General features: G+C 45.4%; 2 protein-coding genes across 7 annotated transcripts in view; one reads left to right on the top strand and one right to left on the bottom strand.

Moving 5' to 3' along the window:
* The window catches only part of PIGF (phosphatidylinositol glycan anchor biosynthesis class F), a 48174-nt gene that overhangs the window by 24706 nt on the left and 14692 nt on the right, over positions 1–8776 (top strand). Inside the window, exons 7-10 of one of the 5 annotated variants that reach the window (XR_002436414.1) lie at positions 413–541; positions 4297–4410; positions 5463–5732; positions 6107–6545. The gene's annotated coding sequence lies outside the window, so the exon portion shown is untranslated. Of the gene's footprint in view, positions 1–412; positions 3257–4296; positions 4411–5462; positions 6546–8776 lie in introns of those variants that run through there. The other 4 variants (XR_002436415.1, XR_002436413.1, XR_002436416.1 and 1 more) reach the window with 4 other exon arrangements.
* RHOQ (ras homolog family member Q) overlaps positions 1–8776 on the bottom strand; it is an 18498-nt gene that overhangs the window by 8997 nt on the left and 725 nt on the right. The gene's annotated exons all lie outside the window — the stretch shown is intronic.

Here is an 8776-nt window from a genome sequence, read left to right as displayed (position 1 = left end):
AAGACAAACTGTAGACTCAATTTCTGGACAACCTTCTTGACCCACTGAAGCATAATTTCCTTTTATTAGAAAATTGAAGTCAGAGGTGCGGGCATAGCTGAGATCCTACAGTACCCCCTGTAGCTTCTCTGTTTTATGGTATCAATGGCCAAATAAGAACACACTGGGGGCAGAGATCCTTACCCCCCTCACAACAGTATGAGGCTGCTGCCTTCCCTCTCCTCTGGAATGGAATTAGGGTCTCTCTATTCCATTTGGAGACATGATGGATAATTAGGGGAGCCTACTTTGCAGCAAGTACCTCCTCACACTTTGACCAAAACATCTGGAGAAATTCACACCTCTAAGATCTGCTGTTACAGGTACTGAAGAAGACATGACATGAACCTAGATCTGTTTTTTTTCCTTGCAGGTATCTCCATACCCTTGTAAACAAAAAGATAAGCCTATTTTATATTCTGAGAATGTATGAAGTGGATAGAGGGGAACAAAATAAAGCTCACACCACGCTGGAAGAAAAACTGGAACTTGACAACTCTAGGTTTGTGCTCTCTACGTTGGCAACCATCTGTTGCTTTCACAGCTTACAACAGCAATCATAAGAGGAGGTTCTCACTCCCAACCATCTGTTTTTAGATGAGAAGCCAAAAATAGATCTCAGGCAGAGTTGCTAGAGGAATCCAGCTTTCATGTAGTGCAGGGTAATGACAACTGCTGCTCGCAGGCTCTCAGTGAGGCACACACAGATCACTAGAGGTGGTAGTTAACCCCAGCTGTACGTCCAAGTTGTAACCTGTTATGTAGAAGGACAGTTGAAAGTTTTCTCTCCGTAGGAATCACCATACTTCAATTTTACTATTTTTGGAGTGCATTTTGTTGCTATCCTTCAATATTGCATCGTTCATAGTTTTCCTCCCTGAAATTCCCATTTCAGAAAGCTCCCTGCAATATTTTGAAAAATGTAACAAAAACCATAATAACTGCTGTAACTAGTACACACCCCAGGGACTTGTAGTTACAGCAGTGGGCAAGTCCTGCTGTCTCCCCCCGACTCTTCTGAGTTAAAAGCTGATCTGCAACTTTGCCACACGCACCAGGCAGAGCCTCAGCAAAAAACAGCCTCCCCAGAAGCACGCCAGGAAGCAGATTTGTGTCGAGAGGCTGAATCACGCTGTGGTTTCTGATTCTGCTAGAAGCCTCGGTGGGGGAGGAGAGAGGGAAGCGGCCTGTACTGCCGGATACAAAGCACTTCCCTGGCTTAAAAAACACTGAGCTGTTTCAGTGTGGGCTGCATGTACTCTGTAACGCTTTGCAGGGGCACAGGGTGAAGTGTCCCCGGCACGGTGCCCCTGACGCAGCATCACCGCAAAGCAACTGCCTGCCCAGCTCTGCAATCAAAGCCTGTCACGTGCATCGCCGCGTTCGATTTCTCTGATGCCTACATCTGTAGCCCCAGGCTTCTGAACATGCACAGCGAAGTCTGCTGATTGTTCCCTGGCTGCAGGGAACAAGTACACGACAGCCCCTCTGTCTCTTCGCTGGCTGCTGGGGTTGCAGCGAGCATTGCCAAAGAAGAGCTGTCCTGCTGTGGCTTCTAACGCAGGTTTCCCAGGGAATGCAGAAAGCGGCTGATTTGGGTCCAGCGTCTATTTTTTATTTATAGAAAAGGCTGCAAGAATACAGGCTAAGTGCTCTCCCATTGTATTCTAAAAATGAAGTAAGCTAATCCAAATCCATCTCTGAATTCCTGTGAGGAGGACTGTTCAAAGGAGGTATGAATTATACATTGAAAAAGACCAGGGTTTGTGAATTATGATTTTTCTTCTGACAGAACTTCCCTTCTGGTACATCTGAGAACTATGCTGCTTACATGTCTGAAAAACTTTTCTGTATATAGAGCAATAACCAGCTGAAAGATGGAGCCTATTAACATAGATTTTAGAGCATTGAGACAAGAAGGACGGAATATGCCCTTTATTATACATAAAATTGCTTTTAAAGCGATCAAAATTGATCCCAGTCTTAATGTGGGATTAAATACTGTCCAAATCCTACATCTTGGCATGAGATGATGCTCACTATTTCCCTAGACAGTCTCAGCAGAGCACTTCTTTCCATTACCACAGTAACTTCAACTTCCCGATTTCTCTCTGGTTTTCTAAAAGAAGTTGTCCCCGGATTTTCTCTCTAAGACCTATTATTTAGCATCTCTCACAATGGAACACGGATTCCGCTGACTGCATGCACATTTTCACTTGAACACACCTTTACCAGTTGCTCATCCCTTACGGAGCTCCAAGGAAGCAGCACAGTGACTGCCTGGAAAGCCCTTTCACTCATTATCCATGGGAAATCACCAGGCTGTGATGAGCTGCTGTGCTGGCTTCCTCCTCACATTCAGTGGCCTTACAAATAGCACTCTTCCCACCCCAGATTTTCACTTTTTCCACGAAAGGAAGTCATCGCATTTTGGTGACTGCAGCCATTAACAATTCACCGCAATTCACTCCAACACTACATCCCAACTGCAAATCAGACCAACCAGGGCAATGAAGCCAAGAGTCCTACAGATAATCTTTTAGCATTCACGGTTACATGTCACTTAGAGTGCAAGCCGCTTGAGGCACATTCAATCTGTGTTTTATTCACCTAATGCAATCAGCTCACCTAGGATGCTGACAGATGTCCCTTTGCTCTGAAGAATCATTTTGCCACCTGCATCTTGATACACACACCAGCAAGTGCCGACCATCACCAAGAACTACTGCACACGTGCCACCAAATGGATGCAGCAGCAATTAAAAAGGATGAGGACGGCAGCACCTAATGCTTGGAGGTTAAAAAAGGAACTGAAGCTCTGTCCCAAAGCACCCATTTTAGTAGTACTGTTCTTTATAATTCACAGTAAAACCACAGGATTTGGAATCACTGTGTTTTATATTATCTCTTGAAGCCTAGGCTCCCGGAGTCTGCTGATTACATAAAGAAAAATCTCATCCTTTTCACCTTTAAATGAAACGTAAATTCCTAGTCCCCCACAGATACAAAGAAAACTTGAACTCACAAAACCCAAAGGCTTCAAGAAAAACCACTTCCAGCAAAGGGCAAAAGAAGCCTCAAGCCATTTTCATTTCCTATGTTTTCAGGTGCTCCATACCACCGTGTGAGGATAAGATTGGCTGACTCAGCATTTTGACTGCAACTACATTTTATGTCCCTTTAGTCCACTTGTTCTCAATAAAGGAAGTGGAACAAAGCACACTGAAATCAGCAGTGGGTGCTTGCTGACACGGAGCTGTGGATCAGACCCTAACTTACACTGTACATCCCTTCGCACTCAGGATTTTGACTAGACAAAGGAGGTCTTTGCTGTAGAAGAAGTCCTCTGGTCTAAATTATACTTAACTTGTTTGAAGGCATAGTCTAGAGGCTGATTCAGGAGTCATACTGTAAGAGAAAAACAGGGCATTTCTGAGATTCTTCATGTTTGCCAAAATATGAAAAACTCTTTGCAAATGAAATGTTTCGATCAAGAAATGTGACTACTGAACTTCCAAAACTTCCCAGGGTCTTGTACAGCAAAGTCTGCTGTGAGAAAGCCCTGCCAGCTCACACCGCTCACCCAGCTGTCCCCTTCCATCACTCCTGCTGCCTTCAGGACAGTTGCAGATTATGTGACAATTCGCTGACCGCAGGTGCACACTGTCTTAAAGTGAAGTCAGGAAGCAAGAGGATAGGCGATAACGTTATGGCAGAACAGCAATAATTATTGCTTGCACTCAGGGTTGCTTTTGTAGATTGTGGTGTTTGAATAGCATTGAAACATGCCACTGTAGCTCAAAGAAAGTGAGCAAAATTCAGAGAGAACCCCATCACAAACTGAAGGGTAGCTACTGACTCCTAACCCAGAAAAAGAGATGTTTTTACTTGACAACACAGTTAGTGCTTAGCAATAGTCTCTCTATGTCAGTAGACTTCATAAAAATGTGCTTTTAACATACCATAAACTGACGTTTCAGATAACCTCTCATGCTTGGTTTGCTTTGGGTTCTTTACTTTGGCCTGCCCTTAACTCACTGTTCATATGACCAAGACATTACGGGTCTTCATTCTCAAATATAACCTTTAATTTAATTTTAAGTTAACTCAGTCCCAATTTTCAGAAATGATGTGGGCCTTGGACGTTCTGAAAACTAAACACTGGGTTTGCCACAGTGGATGCTTTTGGAAACTGAGCAATATTCCCCATCCTGTGGCTCCCCGCCTGGTGATAACAGTACTGGCCTGTCTTTCTAGGGAAGACGTGATGCTCACGAAGTGTGACTCACAGCTAACAATGAGGTGTTTGGATGTAAGCTTTGCACTGGAATTATTATTATCGGAAGACCATTTGTAAAAGCCATTCTAAAGGTATGAGTCTATTTCCTTTCAAAGAGAAGTCTGTCTTTGCTGAAGTATCTGCTGCTGACCTCCCATCACAGCGACCATCAGCTCACACATACTACCTCCTTAAAATCTTAAATTTCAGAGAAGGGATCTGGGCATATTTCTATTTCAAATTACCTACACACATCCAGTTGCTGCTGCAGAGCCGTTAAACCTGTGTGGCTTGCTGCATCCTCAGGCACAGCGGCTTCAGCTGAGCTATTCATAGGGCTGCAGCCACCCGGGCTGCAGTGAGCTCACAGCCTGCCGGCAGCAGCTGCAGCCTGCCTGCGACAGCGCAAAGGGAGCGAGGGAAAACGCACGTGGGAGGAGGGAGGTGGGGGGACAGAATGGGGATGGCTAACGTTTAATATTTAGATTTGCCAACATCACATTGGAGGTTTCAGCATTTGTAACTCTGCAATGAAAGCTCACAAGGTTTGCTTGCTTGTGAAGCGTGCTGTGTGTTTGCATTTGGCGCTCTGGCCATGTGGTATGTGCAACTCAGAAGGAATAATGCGGTCTAAGGAGGGAAATTCCTACTCCACAACAGACTAGCCCAAACAGTCAGCAGCTGCCTCTCCTCTCAGGATGCTGAAGCAGTACCTGCGGAACTGAGGCTACATTCCAGAGCCAAGGCAGTCGGCCAGGATTACACAGATCACTGCTATTTCTTGTTTTATTTATAGCAACCACTGCAAGTTGTGTGTCCATCCACTTTAAAAGCCCTGCCTCCATCCCTCTCTTTCCCACAGGCTCATTCACAGTTAGAATCATCTGTTTTTACATCTGGCCTTCAGGCAGGCACTGATCTTGCTAATATTTGAGTTAGCTTTACACACTTCAGCCTGACCAACTTTAACCTAAAATTGCTTTTGACTTCAGTTTTAACTCAGTTACAACTCCAAAAAAAAAGAAAATATATCACTGTGTCTGAGTTAAGGTGGCTGCAGCTGCAACAAGAGCAGCCATGAGAGCATGTGAGTTGAAAGAAACCAGGCAGAGGCTGTTCTCATACTGTGCTTTGCATTTTGCAGCTCCTGTTTTGGTCACAGCTGAGAAGCCACCAAGAATTTCACTCCAGTCTGCTCCTGCACCCTTCCTCCTCTCCCTCTGGTTCCTGACAGCCCTTCACAGAAAAGCACACGAGAAGAGCAAGAGTTCCACGTATATGCGCTCAGGACGTCCTGGATGAAACAGACCACACAAACAAATGGAAACTCCACATCAAAAGGGGAGGAAAGGAGGATTAACCCTGGCTGCCATGTTAAGTACCAGCCATCAGTGTGGACCACAACCTCAAAGAGGTAAATACTGCATGTCCTCCCACTTACTCTCATCGTTTGGGATGTGGCAAGAGGGCACGCAGCCCACCTCTCTCTCTCAGCTCTCAGAAATCTCTCTGAAAGTTTTAATATTTTGAGAGTTAGTGGTATTATGAAAGACCAAAATGATCATCACTTTTCCTAGTTCCAAAGCACTCTGCCAGGGTGAGGTCAGCAGGCTCCTACTGGAGCCCCAGTTTCCTTCCCAGGCTTGTTTTGCCACATGCCCCTGCTCCATAAAGAACAGTACTGACATGCAGTTGCTCTCTCAGAGCAAGAGAGGTGACTGTAAAGCCAAAGGCATCACCATCAGGTGCATTTCATGTTCATAAGCTTAGGCATATTTCTGCTCTCAGCTCTGGGCTATGCAGGTGGGCTCCACCATTCTCATCTGATGGACAACAAGGAGGAGCAAGGGGACAAAGAAACTCAGACAAAGTGGAGGGCTGTGCAGGGCAGTGAGGTCCAAAGGAGCTGCAGCTCCACCTCTGAGAGGAACTGCCTGTGGAATGCACTCCCCAGGGCAGCATGGCCACACAGGGACCAGTTTCCATCCGGAGCAGGAGTCAGCCTCTGCAGCTGCAAAACCAAGCAGGCTCCAGAAACCTCCCCTCCCAGCAGCTGTACTGGCTGTTTTCTGCTGAACAGGGGCATTTTCAGATGAAGTCTGCCTGGACACACGTATGGTGGGGAAGGTTTGTCTGTGTATAGACTGAAGTTTGTGAACTGTGTCATTTTTCCCTGCTATATATAACCTGAAAAAAATGGGACCTTAATAGATTTATTCTCAACCTACTTTAAACTCACAAAGATGCAAGGCATTACGTGATCAGTGCAGTTACTGTGTGTGATTCTGTCTACACTGTGAAGCAGCTCACTAGAAAAGCAAACTGGATGTCGTGAACTCAGAAGTTCACAGCCCTCTGCCAAACAGAAGTCTGTCACACGTTGCTAAATACATAACCACGCAAGCTAACAACACCCACAGACTGGTAAGTCAGTACTTCAGGCTGATGGGCCTGCTGCACACCAGCTAGAAATCAAAAGGCTTCAGCTCCTCGCTCTGCCATGGGCTTCCTGCAGGGATGTGGAACAGGTCACAGCCCAAACCTCTGTTTGCCTTCTCACTCCTCTTTCCCCAGAAGATGAGATCTGGACTCTGCCTAGGGCTGGGGCTGTATGCTTTCAGAAGGCTGCAAGTAGCTCAGATGCCACAATAATCACATGCTGCCAAGCTTTGATAAAATGATACTATCAGGCCACTGTTCTGCAGTAAAACTATTTGGGGGTGACAGGATTAGAAATAACAACACTGATGTATGCTGGCACAGAAATCCCGACTTTAAGCTGCAATGAATCCGAGCTGAACAGAAGTCTGTACGACCAGCAGGCACGTAGCACATGCAGTGTGCTGCTTATTCCACACAGAGAAGACACTAGCAACTCCTGTCTTTTCTGCTTGTAAATACATACAGTTGTTAAACTTCACAGAAAGCTTTCTTTTACCCCATGGCTCTATCAGAGTGGCTCATCAGCAAACTCTGATGAAGGAGCCAAAAGAACAAAATTGCCAGACTGGAAGCTCTATAGAGGTTCCCATGAGAACCTCCTCAGCTGTGCCGGGTGCTGGGATGGGGCTTCCATGGACAGCTCCAGATGTCCAGTGCTTTCCTCCAATAACCTGAACTGGGGTGAGGAAAATGGTAAAGATTTTACGATCGCTGCAGATCTGATTTTTGCCAAGAGCAGATCTATGTGTGAAGGCAGCCTCATTGAAACAACCTACAAATCTAGATGTACAATACCTTTGCTTGCTGTTTGCTGCAAATTGGCCAGCTTACTACTAGTGTTAGAGGAGGCCAAAGGTTTCTCTGTTTTGTACTCTGTGCAGCTACACAGATGGACACCACAAAGCCACTTGAGGTAAGGTTGCACAGAGCTGACAATACACGCTCCCGTTAATAGCAACAAGCCAGCACAGGCTGTTTGAGACAGCATCCACAAATAAGCTCTGCATACGTACACAAGTGCAAGGTGCTTTTTCTTTTTTTTTTTATTTTCCAATGCTCATTATAGAAAACTGGATGCATGTAACTGATGCTTTATTTGCCTGAGCTCTAGATCCTCATACTATAGCACACCCAAGCAGTATTTTAGCCAGCTGAGTTGTGAACCATTTACTACTAAGAAGCAAAGCTATGATGGAAATAGCAAGTGAAATCAGTTTGCATGACTGGGACCAGTTTGTGTTTGTATCAGCGAGATCTCAGTGATGAAGTAAGTCTGTTGGTAGGAACCTCACCCTCCAGCTACCGGCTTTCTGGAAACTAAGCCGTTCCCTGGAATTCTCCCTGAATGGACTCTGTTGCTGCTTCCAGGCCTTACATACTCAAGACTGGCTGAATGCTGCTTCCCTCACAGCTACATGCACACCTAGAGAGGCACACTAATTTAGACAATAATTGTTCAGTGAAGTGCAGGAATTACTAGGTTACAAAGTATGGCTTCAGTGCGTGTCAGTGTCTTCCTTGCTGCTCCTTACCACAAGGAAGCACGTCTGAGGTCATGTGAGACCCAAACACATGCTCACGCAGCAAGAAGTTTTAGCATGAGGAATATACAACTTTGCAAAAGACCACACAGCATTTCTGTAGAGGCACCGCACCTTCTTGCACCTCCTGCACCCCATGGGCAGACCCTTTACATGCTGTTTTGGTTCAGATATACCACCTCCAAAGTACTTTAACTCAGAAGACCATGCTCAGCTGGCAGCTGCTGGCTGCAAGTTGGGATAACTGAGCGGGGATGTAGATAATGGAGCCCTGTGCTGTTCGCTATAGTAGCGATTCCTCTGAATATCCAGCATTAAAACTACCACAGTCACATGCTGACATAGCGTCTTCCACAGTGGGCTGTAATAACCTTAGCAAGAGAATCACTTGGATTGTCTAGAATAGCTTGGAGAAAAGAAAGAAAAGAAAGAAAAGAAAGAAAAGAAAGAAAAGAAAGAAAAGAAAGAAAAGAAA

The sequence above is a fragment of the Numida meleagris genome, chromosome 3 (assembly GCF_002078875.1).
Source record: "Numida meleagris isolate 19003 breed g44 Domestic line chromosome 3, NumMel1.0, whole genome shotgun sequence".
NCBI classification, from domain to species: Eukaryota; Metazoa; Chordata; class Aves; order Galliformes; family Numididae; genus Numida; species Numida meleagris.
The sequence above is the reverse complement of the archived record's forward strand: the minus strand, read 5'-3'. Positions and strand labels throughout refer to the sequence as shown.